Source organism: Adiantum capillus-veneris, chromosome 10 (assembly GCF_014529385.1).
Source record: "Adiantum capillus-veneris isolate H3 chromosome 10, ASM1452938v2, whole genome shotgun sequence".
In the NCBI taxonomy this organism is placed as follows: domain Eukaryota; kingdom Viridiplantae; phylum Streptophyta; class Polypodiopsida; order Polypodiales; family Pteridaceae; genus Adiantum; species Adiantum capillus-veneris.
The window spans coordinates 22,437,766-22,463,268 of NC_140940.1; the positions used below are offsets into that span (position 1 = coordinate 22,437,766).

General features: G+C 41.8%; 1 pseudogene; it reads right to left on the reverse strand.

Annotated features, from left to right (window-relative positions):
- Positions 1-380: 380 nt before the first annotated feature.
- On the reverse strand, positions 381-21,870 carry LOC147448543 (uncharacterized; annotated as a pseudogene).
- Positions 21,871-25,503: the final 3,633 nt, after the last annotated feature.

Sequence of the window (25,503 nt, forward strand, 5' to 3'; positions counted from 1 at the left end):
GGTGTTGTGTGACTAGATCAGTGATTGGCATGTGCTGGACAATAAGGCAATAGCAGTTATTTGAAATAAAATTGCCACCATTGGATTTTGTGGCAAGCCTTAGTATTTTATGGTTTAGTTATTAGTTGACATGTAGACAACTATTAATTGTTATATTGAGCTCTTTGCGAGCCATGACTATTTTATGCCCAAGTGCGAACTAGTGTAACTCATTTTTGAGCATGTACTTTTCTATAAATTAAATACGTGCAAGAGGGACATGCTCACTCTTGCACGAGGGGAGATTGCACCCAATGTTTGTGTCCTTTCTATCTATCTCTCTCCCTCTCCCTCTCTCTCTCTCTCTCTCTTAATGTATAGCAATGGTTGTGATGCTCGAGTTAATTTCCAAGTATGCGGATTTTGTCAGCTTTGATTTGCACGGTATAGTTTTTCGTGTTTTGCAAGGCCTTCCTCGCCTCCATTTGTAGTAGTTGTTGCCGCAAAGCCTGAAACCAAAGAAGCCAACAGAAGGCTAGGACTCAGAGATTTCTATGAACAAGAGCCGTGTGGGGTGGACTTCCAAAAAGCTTATGAGCTTTTGTCCATGATCATAGAAGATGGAACCAATCAAATCTTTGACCCACAAGGTAATAAATTTGAAGTGGTAATTACCAAGGAGATAGTGGCAGAAGCACTCAAACTCCCCACAGAAGGAATGACAATGAGGGCAAGAGATAGGAAGACGGCTGGAACGTTCACCAAAGAAACCACCGCAACCACATTTGCAGAACTCATTCACAAATAGGTGGAAGAGCCCACAAGGTTATACCACTACCACTTCCATTTCCTTGAGCCAAGGTATACAACACCTAATCATGCGGTTGCCACAACCTTTACGCAAGTCCTCAAATCAACGACCAAGCAACCAATTGACCACACGCAATATGTTTTGTCCACATTGAAAGGGACAAAGAAAGAAGAAAAAATTACATATCTAGGTGCACCATAGGTTTTAAACAGGATTGCTTACCATGCCATCGGCATGGCCGACAAGTTGCCACATGCCCAAGATCAGAACACCCTCTGCCTCAAACGGAAAAGGATCAGCCACAACCACAAGGGCAATAGCAACCAACCACCATGATGAAGCCAAAGGATACACAAGAGACTGCAAAAACATCAAGTCTGCTGGCACAAAATGAAGACTAGCAATCAAATGACGAAGTCATCCTGCAAGTTAATGAATATGCTAACCAAATGCAGGACATGACTAAACGACTTCGCTCAGCAGCACTTGGCCGTAGCACAAGGGCCAAATAATTAAAGATGGTGATTGACGCACTCCAAGGGGAGGTAGAGGACCGGTCATCACCGATCTACAGATGCAAGTGCAAGAATTGAAAGCGGAATCTGAACAACATCAGCTCACGAGGGATAAGCAGCAGAAAGAAATGGAGAAACTGGGTGAATTTCTTACAAAATTTTTAGATGCATGCAAAGCAAAGGATGAACAACTGACAGAAGTTACAAATGAGGTTCTAATCACAACCCTCTCAGTTTAGAAAATTCAAGTACAATTAGATGTAGCCAATGCTTCCCTACAGTAATAAGAACAAAGGATAAATGATCAGGCGATATTCTTGCGGCAAATACGAGAGAGTCCAGCCGTCGCCTTGATCAAAGGAACATACAAGGTCTACAAGGCATTAGAGAAGAAAAATAAAGACCTTGAGCTGGAGCTAAAATTGGAGCAGTCTCAGCGCAGAGACCTGGCTTTGATGCGGGTCCAAAGAGAAGACGAGTTGCTGAAGGAAATAACTCAAAAGAGTCAACCAGCTCTACTGAGAGAGGGATGGTCGGAAACACAAGAAGAGGTAGGCATTCAGAGCAACCTCAATATAAATACCCTCAGTTTCATTCGTTGAGATGGAGACACAGTCAACAGTAGAGCTAAGTGGCAAGGAGGAGTTTCAAGTACCCATTAATTAAGCAGACACAATGCCAATGGTCCAACTCTCAAAGGCTGAGGAAGATACACTGAAGAAAAAAGTTACACAAGAGATAGATGACTAGTGGAAGGCAACAATGGATTGGGAACTGAGGGTACTTCATTTCGTCAATGTCACACAACTCACTCCCAATCAAATCAATGCACAATCGCACCAACAATCGATGTCCTATCCTCTGATTAAAGTGGAGGTTCTACAAGTAAAAGAAAGGCTTTACACCGACATGAAAGTCGAGGGTGCAGATCAAGACCACCTAAAGTGGAGTTTGAGCTGGTTGAACAAGAATCCAAGGTACTTGATTTGTTCACAAGAGTACCTGCAGCCCTGCAAAAGGATCCTACCTTCTGTCATGTACCAAGAGTAAGGATTTGGATAGCACATGAGACGCTACTAAAGAAGCGGCCAACTTGGCTGAATTATCCCATATTCGCTGCTCCAGAAAAGGGACCATCGATGGAAGAGTACATGGTGAAAACCCTAAAGGGCACCATGTCATTCTTTAAAAGTCTACCGGATTTGTCATATGCAATGCTATACAAACTCTGCCGAATGCTGCTCACCTGCATCAAAGTGTTTCATGAGCTAGAGCAAGCAGGCGCCCCTTGGATGTCATTCCTTGAGGGTAACGCAGGGTTGTGCTATGCTCTAAGTGGCCAACCTTCCGGAGAAGTCCTCTGTGGCTTCTACGCAATATGCATGTTTTTACCGTCTCACAATATGAAGCGTTCTACACAAGGTTCTTCACTTGGTGAATGAAAATATTTGGGCCAGTGATTAGCAACCTGACATCACGCTTTGTAGGCTACTCAACAGTCGAGCTAAAGAACAAAGTCACCATGAAATTTTTGCAAGTGCCCGATAAAGAGAGAAAGATCAGATACAAAAAGGCACTCAATGCGCTTAAAGACCACCTCGCCAGCCGTCAACCTGAAAACTACTTCAGCCCATAAAGCTGCGGCAAGGGACGAAACGAGTAAGGAGGGAGGGAATGTTAGCAGCAAGCTAACACGGACACCATGGATATCATTTTTTGGAGCTCCCATTGTAAAAACACTTATCATTTAAATAAATTAAGAATATTGTAATTCTTATTTAAAAACACTTATCATTTAAATAAATTAAGAATATTGTAATTCTTATTTTTTGGATAAACCTTGTAGTTGATGAGCTAGGGCTACAAGCTTCTAGATTTTATCAACCTGTCATTGCCTTTCTTTAGTTAGAGCTCCCAGATAATTAGTTTTGACCACCAAAAACCTTGGCTAAGGTATAAAAGCCAATTTTTGTAAGTTATTGTTAAGTTTTGGATAATAAAATACACAGCATGAGCTAATGGCGCTCACTTCTCTCCTTCTCGCGCTTCCTACTCTATCCCCGGTTGTCACATTGTAGTAGCATTTATTGCATTGCAACCGCAGGTAAGAGCTCTATGCATAAGTAGGAATTTACACTTCAAAATAAAAAATTAAGCATAGGCGGGGTATTGAGGCATCATTGCTAAGCATTTAGGTGCATTCTGAGTCGAAAACGACTAGGTCAAAAATCCAATGCTGTTACTAATTGCGATTTTGGCACTTGACCTAAAGTGGATTTCGAGACCATAAGCATGTGTGTTTAGATCTTATAAACATGTCCTAGAACTTTCATTACATTTAGATGTCATTTGATGCTATAACGGATGTGATTTTTTTGTCGACGAGCGATTGGCTTTTGGTGATTTCAGTCACTTGAGTGTAGCATGAGTTAGATGCGAGTTGTTATTTGTTTTCTGAGATATTGACAACCTCTTATAGCCTCTATGCACTAGTTGAGTCATCTTCGTCCCATGGATTGACAATTTAGTCGTGGTTCTCACTAAAACTGCAATAAGATAGGATAGTGAGGTTAGATATGCGTTCCACATGACATACGATGGTCAGTATGGGCTTAGAGGTAGCGTTGTCAATGCACTTGCCAACTTGGAGAAGAGTCAGGCTGTTCTACCTCGCTTCATTGAGGATGAGGCTTCTGTCCTTGTGGTAATCAAATAGAAACTCGAATACAATAGATGTTACCTAAACAGCGATGTACGACCCTTACTAACAATGCGTGCAACCACTACGCTGCTGCCCACACCGCTCTACATGAGAGAAGGTGTCACCATCAATAGCAAGTGGCTGGCACACCTTTCTAGTCTAAGTATGGCTCCTGTAAAAACCCTTAATGACACTTCGCACAATGTTGAGCTTTAAGGAGGATGAACAGACTCATGTCATGCTTTATGGGGTCACAAGGGCGGTAGAGCTTGTCAATTACAGTGGCAAGATTCTTCATGTTGCACCTTGCGAGGAAAATTCACCGTTGAGCATCTTCATGAACGAGTATTGCTAGGAGTTGAGCTTCTCAAGTCTTTTCTTTGGATCCCCTAGAAGATATAGAGAAGTCGCAACCAAAGATTATCAAACGATTGCAAAGTGGGAGCTCCTGAACTTCAACAAAAGATTCACCTTGGACATCAAGAATTTATTTTTCAAGTCTATCAAAATCATGTCATGATGAGTTGCTTCCTCTGTTTGGGTGTGAATGCACAAGGGAAAGCTAGAAGGTGCAGTGCTAACTGCAAGGCAAGTTGTAGAAGACACAAACATAGAGAGGCTTCTCAACTCAAGGTTAGGCTTTAGAGACTTCGAGGAACTTCGCACATACCTCAACTACAGGGAAAAGATGAAAAACAATGTCTTCGCAATGATCCAGCAACTTGGACTACCTACATTTTTTGTCACGTTCTCCTCCACATAGCAAAGATGGAAAGAGATTCTTGCTGCACTAAAGAAGTTAGTCCCGCTGAGCCAAGAGCCCGAGGAGAGCTTGAGCTCATACCAGCGTCGCCTCATTTGTGCCGATCCCATTACGACTGCTCGTTTCTACGTCAACAAGTTCAACACAATGAAGCACATTGATTCCTCCATATGTGGCAAAATACGAGACTTACTTTTCACCACGGAGTTCCAAAGACGTGGTAGCCAACATGATCATGGTTTTTTGTGGCTAGAAAATGCTCCATCACTCACAACCCACTCATATCAAGATATTATATTGTTTGTAGATACCCACATTAGCACAGATGGATCCATCTTACCCAATGACCTTTCTGAAGGTTACAAGCACAAGCATCATAAGACTTGCCAAAAGAAGAGCAAAAGTTTTCGTTTTGGATTTCCACGTTTTCCCATGCCATTCACAACTATTATCTGGCAAGGAATACTTGAGGCGACCATAGCTAGACAAGATAAGCTTTACTTGCAACAAGTCAAAAGACAACTCAGCCAAATTGATTTACAAAATTCCCCTACATTTGAAGAATGGCTAGAACAAATACAACTCGCCATGGAACAATACTCGCTTGCATTGCAAGCAACTATCTGAGGACCCACTATTTTACTCAAACGCAAACCAAGCGATATATTCAGAAACAACTTCAACAAATCAATAGCTTCACTTTGGAATGCAAACATAGATATACAGTTCGTGCTAAACACACATGGAGCTACGAGCTATTACACCTCATACATGACAAAAATGGACAATACATTAATAGGAGCAATCAAGGCACATGTCGATCACTATGTCACAAACAATGCAACAACGTTGGAGAGGCTACAAAAATTTGGTAGCACAATCCTTAACACATAGAAAATTAGTTCAAAACAAGTTCCTTACATATGCCTCTCACTTCCATTGCATAGATCCTCTAGAGAATTCATATACATAAATACTAATCCACTTGAAGAGCGTGCTCTAGTCTTCAAAGAAAAGAATGCCTTGCAAAAAATGCACCCTGACACAACAAAAATCTTCTCTGCCTCCATCATTGACAAATATGCCTCTAGACCACATTCGTCCTTTGCCATGTGCTTGGCCTGGGTCACTTCCACAACCAAAAATCCCTCCAGGCCTGACACGCTTGCGAAGGGCACACATTGTATGATACATTAGATATAATAAAGCCAAAGACCTTGACAACCACTAGAGAGAGCAATGCCTTCTCTTCTTGCCGTGGTCAAGGCATGAGAATGAGCACTTGCTCGAAGGTTCGTCTTGGATCAATGTCTACACTTCGAACATTGACACAATGAAAAACAATGATTCACAACTTGTTGTCGAACTAGCTCCACTCGACAGATTTGCAGCAACCGTCACAACCTCACGCAACAGGAGAAGTGTAAGTTCCTTTAACGATACCGACAATGCCAACGTGATGATCAACACCCCATCAAAGCAACCGACGAAGAAACCATTTGCTTTGCATTTTTCCAAACTTAGTGGCATGACCAATGAGGATTTCCACAAATCAATAAAGAAGCTAAACCCACAACAATGAGTCATCCTCAATTATGTCATTCTCAAAAAGCGCATAACGCCATCAAAAGAGATACTTCTCTTCCTCACTGGTGGAGCGGGCACCGGGAAAGAATTCACGTTGCTATTGCTAGTTGAATCCCTCATTCGTTTCTACACTCATAAGTCGGGCCACAATGGTGACTTTCCTAAGGTGCTCCTGATGGCATATACAGGCAAGGCAACATTCAACATTGGTGGTATAACTATACACTCAGCTTTACATTTGACTTTAATAACTACAACACACACAAGCCTTGGAGCAGAAAATCTAGATGCATTGTCTTTACTTTATCAAGATTTGGGGCTTGTAGTGTTTGATGAAGTCTCCTTGATAGGATCAAGGGTCTTCTCATTGGCTGACTCACGTCTTCATGCCATCAAGAGAAAACACAACCAACCTTTTGGTGGCCTTGATGTCATACTCTGTGGTGACCTCTACCAAGCTAGCCCAAACAAAGACTCTTGGATATTCACAAGCAAGCAAGCTCTTCTCGAGGCAGTTGCACCTTCGTATTGGCATGAATTTCCTAGGTGCTACGAACTAACGATCACAATGAGACAAACCGATGGATAGTTTATAGAGGTGCTCAACTGAATGAGAATTGGCTCACACACCAGTAGTGACCTTGCATACATTAACAACTCCTTCCACAAAGAGTTGCCTGCTGACATACATTAGGAAGAGGATGGGGTGTAGGAGGGCCTCTTTATTTGCCATGAGCTTATGGAGGTGATTAACATTTTGACAAATAGGTGTATGCCATGTGTGCAAGAATGGTGGGTTTGTAAGAGGTGTGTAAGAGAATGCACTTTTTCCCCCAAAAAGGAGGTGGAAAATTTTATGATTTTTGGCCTTCTATAACTTCCACATATGATTTCCGATTTGAGCGGAGATCATAGATCTACAAGCTACGCATCGAGCTCTTTCCATATATATGCTACATGATATGGTTTTACCCGTTGGATTTTAAATTCTATTTTGGGGGGAAACTTTAAATTCAAATAAACTAACCGTTTCGCCTGTTTGAATTTAAAAGTTGTCCTTTGATTACTTTCTTAATACCAAAGGTTTGACTTCCTTAAACTGCCAAATAAAGAGGCCCTCCTAGACCCCATTCTCTTCCTAATGAACCATATCACACCCATTCTCATCTAACAAGGCAAAGGATGAACATAATGAAAAGGTCTTCATACAATTTCCCGGTGAGCCATACATATTCAAAGCAATTGACAAGCGTGCCGCTTCTTGTAGCAAAACAATAGCAATTCCATTGGATGCTAGGCAAATGGCGGGACTCCAAGCAACATTGTGTCTAAAGCCAAGCCTAGTGGTCGAGCTATGCGCTACAATGTCGAGCTATGTGCTGGAAACCTAAAGATTCTCGATGGCCTCGTCAATGGTGCAGAAGGCATCTACAAGCTCTGCACTACATTGTCCAGTATGACATGCCTCTGGATTCATTTCACCAACCCCAGCATAGGGGAAAAATAGAGGTATATTTACCACCACCATCTGTGCAACCCGTTGGACGCCAATTCTTTGCATCGCACACAAATTTCAAATTGGAAAAAACTACTTCAACACCCTCACATGCAAGCAATTCCCAGTTTAGCCTGTTGCCGCCCGCACAATTCATCGGTCACAGTTTCTTACACTAAACACATCGGCTTTCAACCCCAAAGGAATTAGGTCTCACGGCCTCGCATACACTGCTCTCATACGCATTCGTGACAGTGAAAATCTATATTTGGTAGAGAGCCTGCTACCATTCAATGTTCACATCGACACATGTGCCCTCAAAGAGCTCCACAGGTTGAGAATAGAAGCAGTTTATTCTCCCATCCAAAAGCAGCTGCATTTCCACCAAGATACACATTACATTGTGCAATCACTGAATGTAACCTCCCTTGGAAAGCATGCAAATGATATCATCCATGACAAAAGCCGAATGGCCTCCAACATCCTCTGCCTGCAAGAGACTCGACAACATGAGACAACCATTCCAGGCTTCCACAGCATATCCTCAACACAACTACACGGCATCTTCATTCTCCATAAAAGCAACCTAATACCTACACAAATACACATCTGCATAAATCAAACACTTGAAACAATCCATGCAACTTTCCACTGCACCAACAAGTGCCTGGCTAGAGTCATCTCACTCTACAGGGCACCGACATCATCACTCCCATGGTTCCTGGAGAGAATCTCCAATCTTCTCGATTCAACCTGCACCATGCGCCCACTAATCATAATGGGAGATTTCAATATTAACGCACTTGAGGAAACTAGCACATACAAAAACCTCTCCACCCTCATTCTCCAGCATGGGCTCCATCAATTGATACACCATCCAACCACAATACACAACTCTATGCTAGACCACATATGGATTAGCAATGAACTGCCGCAAACCATGTATAGCACCAACTACAACTATTGGTCCGACCACTCCACTACATACCTCCTCATCGCCAAAAACTGACCTTCTCTTGCTTTCTGCAGGCCATCCTGAGTTCTCACCTTGTTTCTACCCTTTTGCATCAAGGCTTACTAAATGGTCGATTATGTTTGTTTTTCACTCAAACTTGCAACAAACAAAATCAAGATAGAGCATTGTGTTAGAAGATTGTTGTTGAAACCACATGTTTCAATTGTCAATCAAATTGCAACTCCACCAACATATACCTGATCATGAAAGATTACATGGACCAATTAGGTTGTCCATAACAAGTGACGAGGCCTACGCTTGAGAGCACCAACGGAAGGTTAAAACACTACCATTTTGATTTGTGTGTGTGTGTGTGTGTGTGTGTGTGTGTGTGAGAGAGAGAGAGAGAGAGAGAGAGAGAGAGAGAGAGAGAGAGAGAGAGAGAGAGGGTCACTCTCCGATAAATTTCTATTCTATGAGTAGACTGCAATAGCCATGGATAAGGCTTGCCACATGTATGTGTGTAAGAATAAGAAAGTGTGAGCTGAGATGCACAATACACAAAGGCATGGTGCTCTACACATGATACATTCCCTCAACGGGTTTCTAGCTACAATCTTGTAGCTACCCTCTCAATACACTTCCAACTACCCTTTGCCTCAATGTGGTTGTTGCTATTGTTTCTGTCTTCTCTTTCTTTTACTCGTTCATGGGCTTGGCCATGGCTACCTGCTCTCGGAACATGGAGATGGCATACATTAGCTTTTTTTGTGCCGATGCTCTTCGCCAATCCAAATGAGTTACTATTCCATGAGGGCATGCTTCACCACACCCCAAAAAATAGCTTGCCTACATGATAGCTCTGCATGTTGCACACATATATAGAGATAGCATGCAGCCATACGTCCTGACAGCTACGTCTTCAACCTGACACTCTTTCTACATATTGAAAAAACACACACACACTAAATGGTTCCTCATCCTCGAAAGATGGCGACCTTCATTGCGAGCTTACATACACACTGCTTGAGAGTGAGAGAGAGAGAGAGAGAGAGAGAGAGAGAGAGAGAGAGAGAGAGAGAGGGGGGGGGGGGGGGGGGGGGGGGGGGGGGGGGGGGGGGGGGAGAGATCCACTGCTTCAACTTCCTAGCCTCAAGGGCTAATTAAGCTCCCAGAATTTATGATGGAATTCACAGATTCAACCATTCCACTATTAAAATTTAATCTCTAATCATGTCATTCCCCCCTTTAGAGCCTCTCTCTACTACTCTCATATTCCCTTGCATGCCATCCCACCTCTTCTCTCTCATTCATGTCCATCTTGTGTATTCTCTCTTTCTCTCGCTCGTGGTATAATGAGTTATCTTCAGTGTTCGAGAAAAAAGTGTCCCAACTTAATATCATGTTGTTTTCAATTTCAAAAATGTTGGTTGAGAGCGAGAGAAAACGGAAACATTTCGCTCCAAAATAGAGAAAAATAGTGCAAAAATAGTGTAAAGACCCAAAAAAAAACCTAATGTGCTAAAATTTTCCCTTGGCAAATTTTAGGAAAAGAATTTTTTATGTTTGGAGAAATGATTTCTCCCTAGCACTGGTTATCTTGGATATTTAGACATATATCCCCCCTCTCAGTCTGTACCTCAACATGCTACACTCACAAGAACTTCATGACATATTCCCTAATGAGTTTCCAAAGTGGAGAAACCTTTGGCATAAAGGAAAAGTCATTCCCATCAAGAAATACATGTATTTCTAATGAGAAATTATGTATTCCCATATAATAATATGTAATTGTTCCATTTGGAAAAAAAAGTTCCTTATGATAATAAATATCGAAAGTGGAAATATAACTATTCCAACATGTTTTTTTTCCCACTTTCATCAATCGTAAATGTCTTCATTTCCACATGGAAATTTTGGAGGGAGTTTTTTTCCCACATAGAAATAATAGAATGGAGAATCGGATATATCTTCATTTCCACATGGAAATTTTCATTTTCCATGTAGAAATAATGGCACTAATTTCTGTAACAAATTTGATCAAGTTTAGAAATAGTGTAGAATAATAGCACGAAGCTAAGCTTTATAAGCTACAAATCCCTCTCTTCTTCTGGGGTGTGTGTATGTGTGTGTTCTAATAAGAAGAGGAAAATGGTATAGCCTGTCATAATAATCAATATCTAATTCTCCTAAATGATTTTCTCATATTAAACTGATCATTTAATGTGGGGAAGTGCCAAGGGAGAAAAAGCTAGAATATTGGTTAAGTTAGCAGACCGGCCACAGTAGGGATCCAAAGGAGGGAAAATAGGGATCCAAAGGGGGGGCCATCTGCAAAAGAGCCATGTGAAACAATGGGCCAAAAAGACCCTAAGGTTCAGCCCATTAAGACTTCCAAAATGCTAAGGTTCCAAAATTCAAAGGTTGTGTCCAAAGGTCAACCCTAGGGAAAATTGGATGCTTAGTGTGTGCCCTAAAAGTCTTTCTACATCCCTACATGGGAGGGGGCGAGCCCCAAAGCTAGGGGATGAGAGAGAAAGCCACACACACACACACACAGGCTCCCTTTACACAAAGGGAATGAGGGACACATGTCAGCTCCCTAGGCCAGATGCCCACAAGGTGTGCCCAATTCCTATTGGAAGACCCTTGAAGTGGACCAATGAGAATTAAGCTAGAGTAAATCTAGTTTAATTAATTTAAAAACATTTAATAAAAGAAACAATGAGAATTAAGTCTCCTAGAAGACTATTGGGCAGTCTCCCAAGGGGTCCAATGAGCATTCAGGAGCCCCATGGCTTGCCTGATTCCTATTGGCCAGGAGGCAAAGGGGTCCAATGAGAGTTTAGTTTAATTATTTAATTACCTAAAGCTCTCACAAAAGGGGAAAGGGGGACACATGTCAAAGGCTATCACTTATGCTGCTTAATTCCTATTGGCTTGACCTGGGGAGGTCCAATGAGGCAAAGGCCAGACTTATTTAGCAGCTAGGGCTCGCCCAAGAGAGAGGGGGGCTGATTTTTGCTTGGCATTGACACACACACTCTCACACTTGACCATGTGTGAAGGGAAAATACTCTATCTCCTCCCAAGCTTTAATGGAGAGCTCATCACCTACTCCAAGCTTGTGAGATAGAAGCCTACATCAACACTCTCTTGGCATGTGGATGCAAATCCAACCAAGAGCCAAGCTTCAATGCATGCTCATCTTCTCTACCAAGCTAATTACTAAGCTAAGCTATGCTAATATGAGTGATTATGTGAGGAGATGTACTTCTTTCTCGTAAGATACTTCTTTTTCCTCTCAATCTACTCTCATACCCTGCTAGCTCTCACCATCTTCGAAGGTGTGTGAGGTCTTGGGTCTGAGAACGGGGATAATTCAAGTTGTGTTTGATTAAGTGTTTTGCTTGGTGTATGAAGCTTCCATCTTCATTGCACTAGCTAGTCTTGAAGGAACACAAAGAATTGTATTGTACAATGTCTCTCTTGATGGGAGAAACCATAATACAAAGCCTTTTGGAGGGGGGACCGGCTCCATGCAAATCCGGTCCTCAACTGTTGTCAATAGCTTAATTGCTCTCTCTCTTTTGAAAGTATTGTCGATGCTATCTAACTAGGTGTTATGTTTTTTTTGTTGCTCTCTCCACCCAAGCACTCTTGTAATTCTCATTAGGAATCAATTCTAATGAAATGCCCACTATGTTCATGCTAAATTCCGCTACACATAAGATTTTAGGCCATTAAATGCTACATTGGTATCAGAGCTCAAGGTTTCTCTTTTCTTGCTCAAGAAGGGAGGTCCTCAAGCTAGCTACAAATGGTTGGTATTATTAATTGCCTGTGAGTAAGTAGAATAGGGATTTTTCAGCCTTGCAGTGCGCCTGCCTTTGTGCAGTTAACGGGGCATCACCGTCGAGAGCTATGGTCTTAATAGTGGAGTCCTACGGGGCTTGCCTACGGCTTAACCACTATTGAGCTATTAGAAGCTTGACAGGAGCCGGTGCTGTTTTGGTGTCGAAAGACCCTCTCTTCTATTCCTTGCAATTAATGGTATTCGAGCCGCGGGTACAGTAGCTTGAGTGCTTTTTCTAAAGGGGTAAAGAGGAGTAGCAACTAGGGCTTGAAGTGCCAAAGTACACCTAAAAAGTTTACACCTAAAAGTTGTTAGAATGGCTGACAATATTAAAGAGAGTGAAATTAATGTTGATAACTTTGATTTTGCTCATGAGCAAGCTACTAATGATGCTTCAATGCTTGTTAATTATCTTGTTTCTAGGCTTCAACAAGCCATGGGCAATCCATCTCTCCAAAGTGAAGTGCAACGGCAACTCCGTGCTCACGGGATTCTCCAAGCTCATCACCATGACGAGAGAACACCTAGGAAGCCTCCTTGTGAGACTACCAAAAGAGGTCTCTCTCCGATTCGGGAAGAAGAAGAGAATCCATATGAAGGGCTCAAGAACTTACTTCTTGATGATGCATCTCCTTCCCAAAGGAGAACTCAAGAGCCTCCACCGAAGGAACGAGAAAGAAGCGAGTCTCCCGCCACCTCGGCGGAGATGGCTCCACGAAGACGGCGGGCTAAACGCTCTCCATCACCACCAAAGCGGAGAAGACCATCACACTCTTCTCCACGCCATAATTCAAAGAGGGATGATAAAAAGCAAGAGAAGAAAAAGGCGAGAAAGAGGACACCCTCTTCTCCATCTTCTTCATCCTCTTCCTCTTATGAAAGCTATGGTGAAGACGACAAAGATCAAGACAAGAAAAAGGCGAGAAAGAGGTCACCCTCTTCTCCACCTTCTTCAAATTCTTCATCTTCTGAAGAAAGTGATGGTGCAACTTTTGAACCATCAAAAAGAAGAGGCCATAGGAAATCCTATGCCGCATGGAAGAGGTCGTCCAAGCTGAAGAAATTCAAAGAGGGAGGGAAGAGCATCTCTTTCCTTACCTATGATGGCACCTTCGGTGCTACAGACAAAGTTTTGGCCTTTATCCAGCAATTCGATGCGGCGTTTGGAGATGAGGGCTTCACGGAGTCCTCTAAGCTACGCCATGTAGCTATGCACTTTCAAAAGTCCGCCAGACAATGGTGGTCTAGCCTACGAGCCAACGGTGAAGCTCCACGAACATGGAAGGCTTTAAGAGCTTCCATTATGAAGCAGTTTTTGGCCACCGATGCCAAAGACAAAGTACTCACCGAATGGCGAAGCTTAAAGCTCTCTCCCAATGAATCCATCCACAAATATGTAGACAAGTTTTGGGACCTACAACTCAAAGCCACTGTCTTCAAAAAGTTGGATTTTGGAGAGCAAAAGCAACAATTTTGTGCGGGCTTAACCGAAGAAATGGCGGAGTATGTCAACTCCCAAAGGCCACGTACCATATCGGCGGTAATACACCATACTATGGTGGCCTCGCGAATCAATTTCCAAACGGGGGGTAAAAGAAATAATAAGCCCCCGGAAAACAAAGGTTCCAATGAGCCTAAGGGGAAGGACAATGTCCAAAAGTCTCCTAAGGGCAATTCCAACAAAGCTAAAGAGAAGGGAGTTTACAAAGGAAAGAATAAACTCTCTCCTGAAGAGCTTGAGCGTTATCGTAAAGATAACCGGTGTTTCAAGTGCGGCGAACAAGGGCATGCGTACCGCGCTTGTCCCAAAAGAACAACCGCCAAGATCCTCCTAGAGCTTCTTTGGTTGAAATCCAAGAGGAGGAGATTCACCAAACTCACCACAAAGGATCTCCTCTATGCCATGCTTGGGGAAAGGTAAGAGAACATGATGCTTTTATTCTCTTTGACCCTGGTTCTACTCACAATTTTATATCTATGGAGTTAGCCACCAAGCTAGGCATACAATCCTACGAGATGGGAGATATCCTACCCGCAGACAGTGCCTTCAAGGGGCAAGAAGCTTCAGTCACTCCCTTAATCGGGAAATTGAGGCTTCATGTCCAAGGCTATGTGGACAAAGAGGACTTCTTTATCTCTCCTCTCAAGCATGAGGATGTAATCCTAGGGGCACCATGGTTTGACCGCCTGGCTGCCCATGTTAAATTTCCTGAAAGGAGAATCTCCTTTAAGTTCAGGGAAAAGGACATGTATATAGATGCTAAGGAGATGGGTAACACCATCCCCATTGTACATACACCAGCTTTCAACAAGTCAATAAAGAGCTCTATTTCCGTGTACATGATTTTTGTTAAAGATTCTCAAAATGAACCTAATGCTTTAGCAAAAGAAAATAAAAGCAACCAAAAGGAATTAGAGTTATCCAATTTTCTCAAGGGGTTTCAAGATGTCTTTATTGACGACATCCCTTGTGAGCTACCTCCTAAACGAGGTAATGACGACCATGCAATTGAACTTCTTCCAGGAAGTTCACCGCCTAACAAACCTCCTTATAGAGTTTCTCAAGCTCAACAAGAGGAGATTATGCGGCAAGTGCATGAGTTAGTTGAGAAGGGCATGGTTAGGCCTAGCTCATCTCCATTTTGCTCACCTGTGCTATTAGTGCAAAAGAAAGACGGCACATATCGTATGTGTGTCGACTATAGAGCACTAAATAGGATCACTATCAAGAATAGGTTTCCCGTTCCACGGGTAGAAGACCTATTTGATAAGCTACAAGGATCGACCTACTTCAGTAGGATTGACCTAAAAAGTGGCTATCATCAAATAAGGATAGTTGATCAAGACATTGTAAAGACCGCATTTCGTACTACATTTGGTCTTTACGAATACATTGTCATGCCTTTTGGCTTGACTAATGCACCAGCCACATTCAACCGCTTGATGGAGAAGCTGTTCAGGCCTCATCGAACCTTCACTGGAGTGTTCTTTGATGATATTATCATCTACTCTAATTCATTGGAGGAACACAAGCAACACCTCCAGGTAATATTTCAAGTTTTAAGAGAGAATAAACTTTATGTTAATCGAAAGAAAAGTGAATTTTTCTTGCAAGAGATTCAATATTTAGGTCACATTATCTCTCAAGATGGAATCCAAATGGATCCATCCAAGTTAGAGGTAATAAAAGGATGGCCTAAACCAAGGAATCTTCATGAACTAAGAAGCTTTATAGGTATGTGTGCATACTATAGACGCTTCATAGAAAAGTTCTCACAAATTGCGGGACCATTACATGACCTAACAAAGAAAAATGTTAGGTATACGTGGTCTGCTAAGGAGAACAATGCTTTCGAAAAGCTTAAAGAAAAGCTTATCTCTCAACCTGTGCTTACACTACCGGATCTCTCAAAACCATTTGAGGTCCAATGTGATGCTTGTGGTGATTGCCTTGGGGCTGTTTGCTCCAAGAAGGGCACGCCATAGGCTATGAGAGTCGAAGGCTCGACCCTGTTGAGCAAGCTCTAGGCATATACGAAAAAGAACTCCTTGCAGTTCTACATGCCTTAGACTCATGGAAGCACTATTTATTGGGGACTCCTTTCATTCTGCGAACGGATCACCAAAGTCTTAAGTACTTCATGACGCAGACCAAGCTCTCCGACAAACAAATGAGGTGGGCAAATTTCCTTTCGCAATTTCATTTTCATATTGCTCACATTGCTGGCAAGCATAATCAAGTAGCCGATGCACTCTCAAGACGACCGAGAGTGAATGCGGTTTCCATAGCAACTCACAATGATCTATCTTTAATGATAGATGAGTATGCTATTGATCCCGATTTTAGAGATGTGATTTCAGCCCTTGCATTAGGGAAGAAAGAAGAACCATTTACTTTACAAGATGGTTATCTTCTCTATGGCAATAGACTATGCGTTACTAACTCACTACGTGAGAAAGTAATGTATGAATCTCATGCTCCCCCATATGCGGGGCATAGAGGGATTCAGTCTACCCTAAAGGGAATTGAAACATATTTCTATTGGCCTACCATGAAAGTGAACATACATGAGTATGTTTCCAAATGTGTGGTATGTCAAAAGACAAAATTTGATAGAGGGAAGCAACTTGGATTGCTTCAACCCTTGCCAATCCCTAATTCACCGTGGGAGAGCATATCCATGGATTTTATCTTTGGATTGCCTAAGTCTATCCATGGGAATACGGGAATATGGACGATAGTAGACAGGTTCAGTAAACAAGCTCATTTTATACCTGTCAAAAAGACTATCAAAGCCCATCAAATGGCAACCCTCTTCATTTCACAAATTTTCAAGTACCATGGCTTGCCAATGTCCATAGTGTCGGATAGAGATCCTAGAATGACCAGTAATTTCTGGAAGGGTCTCTTTGAGAATTTAGGAACAAGGCTAAACTTCTCTTCGGCCTATCATCCACAAACTGATGGCCAAAGTGAAATAGCTAACCTAACTATTCTCGATCTACTAAAAGCCTATGTAACGGAAGTAGATCAAAGATCCCAATGGGAGAAGTACTTACCCTTAGTAGAGTATGCTTACAATAACACTGTACATACTTCTACAGGAAAAGCACCTTTCGAGGTAATTGAGGGAAGATAAAAAAGTCCCTTGCTACTTAAGGTACATGGGAAGATCTTCGCTGCAGATGAGTATAGCCGAGACCTACAAGAATCTTTCCAAAAGATTAAGGATGCTATCTCTATCTCACAGCAAAGGCAAAAGGCTGCTGCTGACAAGCACAGAAGAGCCCAAGCCTTTAAAGAAAACGATTGGGTCTTGTTAAAGTTTCCCAAGGCTCGATTAAGGCACACTACGGGCAAGAATCCTACGGGCCACCAAAAGTACTATGCTAAACTAGCAAAAAGGTACTATGGTCCCTTCCAGATTCTTAGGCCAATCAATGAGATGGCCTATCAACTTAAGTTGCCCAATCATTGGCTCATACACAATGCTTTTCATGTGAGCCTCTTAAAGCCTTACAAAGGAGAGCCACCTCAAGAACCAACTATTGAAGACCCACCGGAGATCGAGGACCACGAGGAGGTGCTGCAGCCCGAGTCCATTCTCCGACATGAAGACAAGGTATTAAGAGGCGGTAAGACTATCAGACGATATCTTATTAAGTTTAAGAATTATCCTTTTGAAGATGCTAGATGGATGCAAGGCATACAATTAAAGGATAACCTAAACCTTGTCAATGCTTACAATGCTTCCCAAGAGTAAGCAAATGTACAAAATGTTAAAAAATGAAAAAAAAAAATTGTCTTATAAGACTCTCTTTTTCTTTATTTGTGCACAAAAATGAAGTAGTATGCATGCTTAGATCAAGTTTGCGGAGACGACGTCTCCCAAACACCAAGTAGAGCTTGTCACTCTACTATGGAAGACTGATAGGACTAATGTGCAGACATGCTTGCGGCAGCCTCAGGCTCTCAAGCGCCAAATGGACTAGTCATCCATTATGGAATGATGTCGTAGGGTAACATAGGGATCCTCTACCCGCTAAGAAAAGGACTCATGCATATGCTTTATCTTCTCTACACCATAGTCGAGGACGACTATGATTTCAAGAGAGAGGTAATGTCATAATAATCAATATCTAATTCTCCTAAATGATTTTCTCATATTAAACTGATCATTTAATGTGGGGAAGTGTCAAGGGAGAAAAAGCTAGAATATTGGTTAAGTTAGCAGACCGGCCACAGTAGGGATCCAAAGGAGGGAAAATAGGGATCCAAAGGGGGGGCCATCTGCAAAAGAGCCATGTGAAACAATGGGCCAAAAAGACCCTAAGGTTCAGCCCATTAAGACTTCCAAAATGCTAAGGTTCCAAAATTCAAAGGTTGTGTCCAAAGGTCAACCCTAGGGAAAATTGGATGCTTAGTGTGTGCCCTAAAAGTCTTTCTACATCCCTACATGGGAGGGGGCGAGCCCCAAAGCTAGGGGATGAGAGAGAAAGCCACACACACACACACAGGCTCCCTTTACACAAAGGGAATGAGGGACACATGTCAGCTCCCTAGGCCAGATGCCCACAAGGTGTGCCCAATTCCTATTGGAAGACCCTTGAAGTGGATCAATGAGAATTAAGCTAGAGTAAATCTAGTTTAATTAATTTAAAAACATTTAATAAAAGAAACCAATGAGAATTAAGTCTCCTAGAAGACTATTGGGCAGTCTCCCAAGGGGTCCAATGAGCATTCAGGAGCCCCATGGCTTGCCTGATTCTTATTGGCCAGGAGGCAAAGGGGTCCAATGAGAGTTTAGTTTAATTATTTAATTACCTAAAGCTCACAAAAGGGGAAAGGGGGACACATGTCTAAAGGCTATCACTTATGCTGCTTAATTCCTATTGGCTTGACCTGGGGAGGTCCAATGAGGCAAAGGCCAGACTTATTTAGCAGCTAGGGCTCGCCCAACAGAGAGGGGGGGCTGATTTTTGCTTGGCATTGACACACACACTCTCACACTTGACCATGTGTGAAGGGAAAATACTCTATCTCCTCCCAAGCTTTAATGGAGAGCTCATCACCTACTCCAAGCTTGTGAGATAGAAGCCTACATCAACACTCTCTTGGCATCTGGATGCAAATCCAACCAAGAGCCAAGCTTCAATGCATGCTCATCTTCTCTACCAAGCTAATTACTAAGCTAAGCTATGCTAATATGAGTGATTATGTGAGGAGATGTACTTCTTTCTCGTAAGATACTTCTTTTTCCTCTCAATCTACTCTCATACCCTGCTAGCTCTCACCATCTTCGAAGGTGTGTGAGGTCTTGGGTCTGAGAACGGGGATAATTCAAGTTGTGTTTGATTAAGTGTTTTGCTTGGTGTATGAAGCTTCCATCTTCATTGCACTAGCTAGTCTTGAAGGAACACAAAGAATTGTATTGTACAATGTCTCTCTTGATGGGAGAAACCATAATACAAAGCCTTTTGGAGGGGGGACCAGCTCCATGCAAATCCGGTCCTCAACTGTTGTCAATAGCTTAATTGCTCTCTCTCTTTTGAAAGTATTGTCGATGCTATCTAACTAGGTGTTATGTTTTTTTTGTTGCTCTCTCCACCCAAGCACTCTTGTAATTCTCATTAGGAATCAATTCTAATGAAATGCCCACTATGTTCATGCTAAATTCCGCTACACATAAGATTTTAGGCCATTAAATGTTACATAGCCTTTCTATCACACAAGTGTGGTAGATTGGTTATGCCATTTCCCTCTTGAAGAACAGATCTTGAGTTCAACTCTCCTCGTCAGATAGATCTTTAAGGTGTCTTGGGATAGTTTCCTACAATGTTAAAATTCTTCTTCTTCTTCTCTCTCTCTCTCTCTCTCTCTCTCTCACACACACACACACACACACACACACACACACACACACAAACAAACATATTCACGCTTGCATGTGTGTGCACAGATTCCCTACTGAGTAGAAAACTTTGAGTTCAAGGCCAATCACATGGATCTTATAGGTATCTTGAGATTGATTCTATGATGTTAATAGACTGCTAGCTCAATTTAGAGAAATATAATTAGTAGCATAGGACTATTGAGATATGGTGGTGTTGAATATGGTATAACAAGACAATCATGTGGTAATTTCATTTGGTAATTAATACCGCATGCTTGATAAATGTTATATAATTGGATCGCTTTCTTTGTGGGTGACTACACTTTTTAAGAGCAACTACATCGTATACTTTGAAAGGTTGTTACCATTGCTTACCACATGCAAGTAACATTAAAACATTGTGAGATAGATGTTTGAATGTTTGCCAACTTTAAACCTCTCATAACACAAGCAAGAATATTATTTTAAAAGTATAGGAAGATTATTTTAAGTGTACATTTTATGCCTTCACGTTGTCGGAGACATTGTCATTTGCCAAAAAAACAATTTAGAGTGACAATATAACAACTATGAGAGAGCTGCACAATAACTCAAAACTAATACATTTTACTAGTAATACACAAAAAGACTCACAAAATTCCATATGAAGCAACTTCAATTAACTTTTAAATAGCATGTTCCATCCAATACAATCTTTGATAAAAAATCCTTAAAAGAGAAATTTCAATTCTTATCTAAAGACTGTACGCATCTATATATAATTGAAATCCTTATTTCTTTCAATCTCAATAAAATAATTTGAAAACTTGAAATAAGTCCCATCTATAGTTACAAGTTATATGTGATACATCATATTGTTTGTCCATGCTTTTGAATACGTGCAAAACAAGTCAGAGATTAGTAAAAGACTTTTCATAAATCACTTACACAGTATTTCACAAGACTTACCTAGTTGTTTCCACGTATCAGAATAGAGAAGATGAATTTCCAATCGACCCAAAAAGTTTTTTCATGATGATTACCTTTCCAGTAGAGCAATGCTTTCCTATTTACTGTATCAACACTTTGCACCAAAGCTTCTATTGTAGAAGCTTCAAGTCCCTTAGCAATTACAATGTCGCCCTCCTCTGGCCAAGAAGGAACACATCCTAGTCCCCTTGGAAGCACTAGACGATGACGTCGATCAGATCCATTGATTTCATACAAGACCTCCATATCAGCTCCTGCTCCTTGAATATAAAAAAACTTCCAGCAAATACAGTGAACTGGTAGTATCACTGAGACACACTGATTCCTTTTACTTTTGTGTAGGATGAACATCCAGAATTGTCATCAATACCATCAAAGCTTTGCACAATGGCCTCCACCGTGACAAACACAACAACAACCCCTTCTTGCTCCACAGAAAATATATTTGATAGCCTCCCATAAAATTTTGACTCGTGATCTTTAGCTACTACCAAATAATCTCCTACATTGTACTTCACTTCATCTACAAAAACCTTGGAGTACTCATAGCCATAGGAGCAGGGGTCTCCACTTGAGAGCCTCTTGATTGATTCTTTTTCATTGGCACTTAATAAGAAGGGAATTCTTCTCAATTTTCGTCCAATGACTATTCCATTTCTATTAAGCAAAGCTTTGCAAGCACAAGAGTGCCCAATCCGAATAGCACTACTCCATAGCTCTCGAGCTTGCTTCTTTGAGGTTGCAAGAAAAGCACACAAAGAATTCCAATTATGACACCCAAGGTTTGACGATTCATCAAAGCTCCTACCTTGAGGTGAAAGCAAGCAAGAGTGAAGAGCTTTCATATATCTATTCTCACACAATAGCCCATCCTTTTAGATCTCTAATTGCTTCCATGTATTTGTAAACAAGATGCGACTATGGAAATTCGAATAGGATATCTCATTGGCTTTGTTATTAGTTGGAATGCTTAAGTAGCCTGATATGCTTCTCTCAAAAGAGAAACACCAAAAACAATCATGAGAGCCATGGCGTAAGACATCGTCAAGCATCTCATCGCTACCTATACAAAGTATTAATCCAAGCATCACTTAGTCAAAACTATATAAATCAAACACTTTAAAAAATCTCATTGAGATAGTATTCTTGAGAGTCTTATGTACCTGCCACATGCTCTCTCTCTCTCTCTCTCTTTCTCTCTCTCTCTCTCTCTCTCTCTCTCTCTCTCTCTCTCTCTCTCTCTCTCTCTCTCTCTCTCTCTCTCTCTCTCTCTCTCTCTCTCTCTCTCCACGGTAGCAATCAAGATACTATAAATCACACTGGTTGTACACCATTTGACATGTGCGGTATTCTAGCTTTGGAACCCTATGTGTACATGGACAAAGGTGTCAATGGGATGGATTATAGTTGGCATGTTTCTAAATTCAATGGTAGAAAATGATGTTAATTATAGCTTTACGTGTGTTGAAGGGTAGATTCCGACTATACACCTTGCTAACATCCTATCAGAAGCAAAGCATTGTGGCGGTTGGCTTAGATAACTGCACAATATGATCTAGGGAGTGAAAGCATTTACCAAGGTCTCCAGACTCCAGCTTAAAGTCTGGAAGATAATAGTTGTGAATCTCCATTAAAAAAAACCCGGTAAGTTAGAAAAGGACTAATTATAAGCCTTTTCGATTCAAGATGTCCTAAGGGGCCAAATTAGTTCAGTTCATGCAACTACAACCAGACAAGCAAGAGAACCTACCCTGCTCTCAACCCATTTAAGGGCCAATACAATGGGAGTTGTGGAGATCTCGCATCGGGCCAGTGGCGACGATGATCAGCTAGCAAAATTAACGTTGCTGATCATCGTTAAGGAGGCCGCACTCAAGGAGGCGCCTCCACAAGGATGATCAAAGATCTCTGGACTGAAGCCACCAACAAGCTTATCAATCAACTTGAATGAGCATAAGCTTATCAACTTGGATAGGGTTGGGTACTATAATGGAGCCGCATTATACAACATGGAGTAGCTTCTACATCCTACTTTTACAACATGAGCAGCGTTTTTTTTTTAAAAACAGACTTAGCAAAATTCTCTATAATGCAAAGGTATGCTTTTAAGCATGCAACGGATTGGGGGTTTGGGGTGTGGTCCCAGACAAGGTGCACAAAAATCTCATACTTCTATCAAATTGTCAGTGAGCCACTCTTTTGGAAGCATGGGCAACTTTATTTAACCAAGTAAAAACAATTCCAAAACCAATTACGGTCTAACAAAGAAATAGCTGCATTAAATACACAGAGATAAAGGCCATGGATGTATACTTATTCTCATTCACGTACATTAATGAACCAACTATCTACAGTAAAGCTTTTTCTATCATTGCTCTAACTACGTCCATCTATACATGCAAGCATGGCATTTGAGGCTAAGCTACACTAAAATTAAGTTTTGTCATGCACTGTTAATTCCAGAATCGAGAGAGCAGTGTACATGATGAGGGAATAAAGAGCGTGATTAATAGAGTGCCACGTCTAATTCCTCCAAACAATGGAAATAACTAGAGGAGAAAAAATGCTAAGCACCTAAAAGATTTAAGACAACTCAATGCCGATGAGTTGGAGTATTGCGACAGGCGACAGGCTATGCTACTGCACGACGTCTTCTTCAATATGTCGAAGTGAAGCCTTCACAACTGATTTGAGGAGCCCGCTCGCGCGCTGGACCAGGCTTGATGGCGGCCTGCAGACTGCTATTCTGGCGTTGGCAGCTTCTTCACATGAGCTGAGATGCACCGAGAGACGAGGGAGATCAGTTGCGTCAGGCGTTGGCAACTCCTACACATGAGCTCGGATGCCCTGACAGATTACGGAGAGCAGCGCCACGCGTTCGCAGCTCCTACACATGAGCTGGAACCAGAGAGATAGAGAGAGACAGAGCAGTAAGTGATGGTGGCCCAGCTAGGCGCTAGTGTACCGATAGCTCCAGGCGATGGAGACCTGGCTTTCTGTGCCGCAACTGAGAGAAGAAGAAGAAGAAGAAGAAGAAGAGAAGTTTTCTGTGCCACAGCTGAGAGAGAGAGAGAGAGAGAGAGAGAGAGAGAGAGAGAGAGAGAGAGAGAGAGAGAGAGAGAGAGAGAGAGAGAGAGAGAGGTGCTGGGCCCTGGTCATTTGGGCGGGACAAGGCGATTGGGACCTGGGTCTGTTCATGGCAGCGCACAGTCAACATTGATTGAAGCATGATGTTGGTGGTATCTAGCACCATGTGGAGACAGAGGGAAAAAGAGTGGCGCGCACTGGAATCTCCATGTCCACGGCAGAAGTCTCATGCTCAAAGTGGGAGAGCCAAAAGGAGGAGTGATCTAATCGCTCATGCAGCACTGCTGGAGTGTGGGCCACCAACCAATCATTGAAGATTGGAGCATTACATAATAATATTAGTGTAACATACATACATACTTTCCTTGAATTTGCCAAGAGGAAATTTTAGAAAATCCGGCTATGTTTTTGGGTGTTTACACTACTTTTCTCTATTTTGGGGTGGAATTTCTTCTTTCCCCCTTGCTCGCAACCTACATTTTTTGAAATTGAAAATGGCACGATATTAAGACCTGTGACGTGCGCTTGCGGGTTACTTTTTGAGAGATGGCCACCACTTTGGAAAGTTGGCCGGGCTTAAGAGGCTAGCCATCTGACAAAGCTTCTAGGCCCAAAATCACTTTTTGGCATGGCGGACGAATAGGGGGGCGCCACCTCCTCTTGGCCATGTTTTGGGTGCCCCAGTGTGACAGGGGCCTAAGTTGAGATACATTTGTCGCAAACACTGAGTTCGACAATATTAGTATACAAGCTCGAAAAAAAGTAGGTTCGCTTTATCCACAGCTTATTCAAAATAAAAAATGGCTGGCTCAAATTTGGGCAAGAAGGTTCTCAAGCCGGTTCATATTATGAAACTTTTAGTTATAATATGTGAAAAAGTTCCAAAGCCAGGTCCACAAAAAATGTTTTACGAGCCCTCGTCCGAATTCGACTCAATAGACCCCGGTGGCTGTGCCTCGCACTTCAAAATTTACCAAAATATCCATGTGCCAATTTAGAGTGCATTAGCACGAGGCGCAGTTTACCCTTGCCAGGCTGGAAAGCTTGGCTTTTGCACAAGCTGCTACAGTTGATAACGTAGAACCCTACTCGGCAATCTCCAATCTCCACACTATATATCTATATATATATCCTCTTAGGGATTCTCTTACTACTCCTACTGCATACAATATTTATTCATAGATCCCACGTATTGGAATATGAAGGGAAAGTCAATCAATTAATTATCTATAAGTTGACACTCTACGTACATATAAAGCTTTATGTATACAGTCATGGACATTGTGTATTTATACATGTGGTATCATAATTGTTATAGGTAGGTGTTTATATCCTATCTCACTACTTCCCAACTAGACAATACATACATTAATACCATCATTAATATCTCT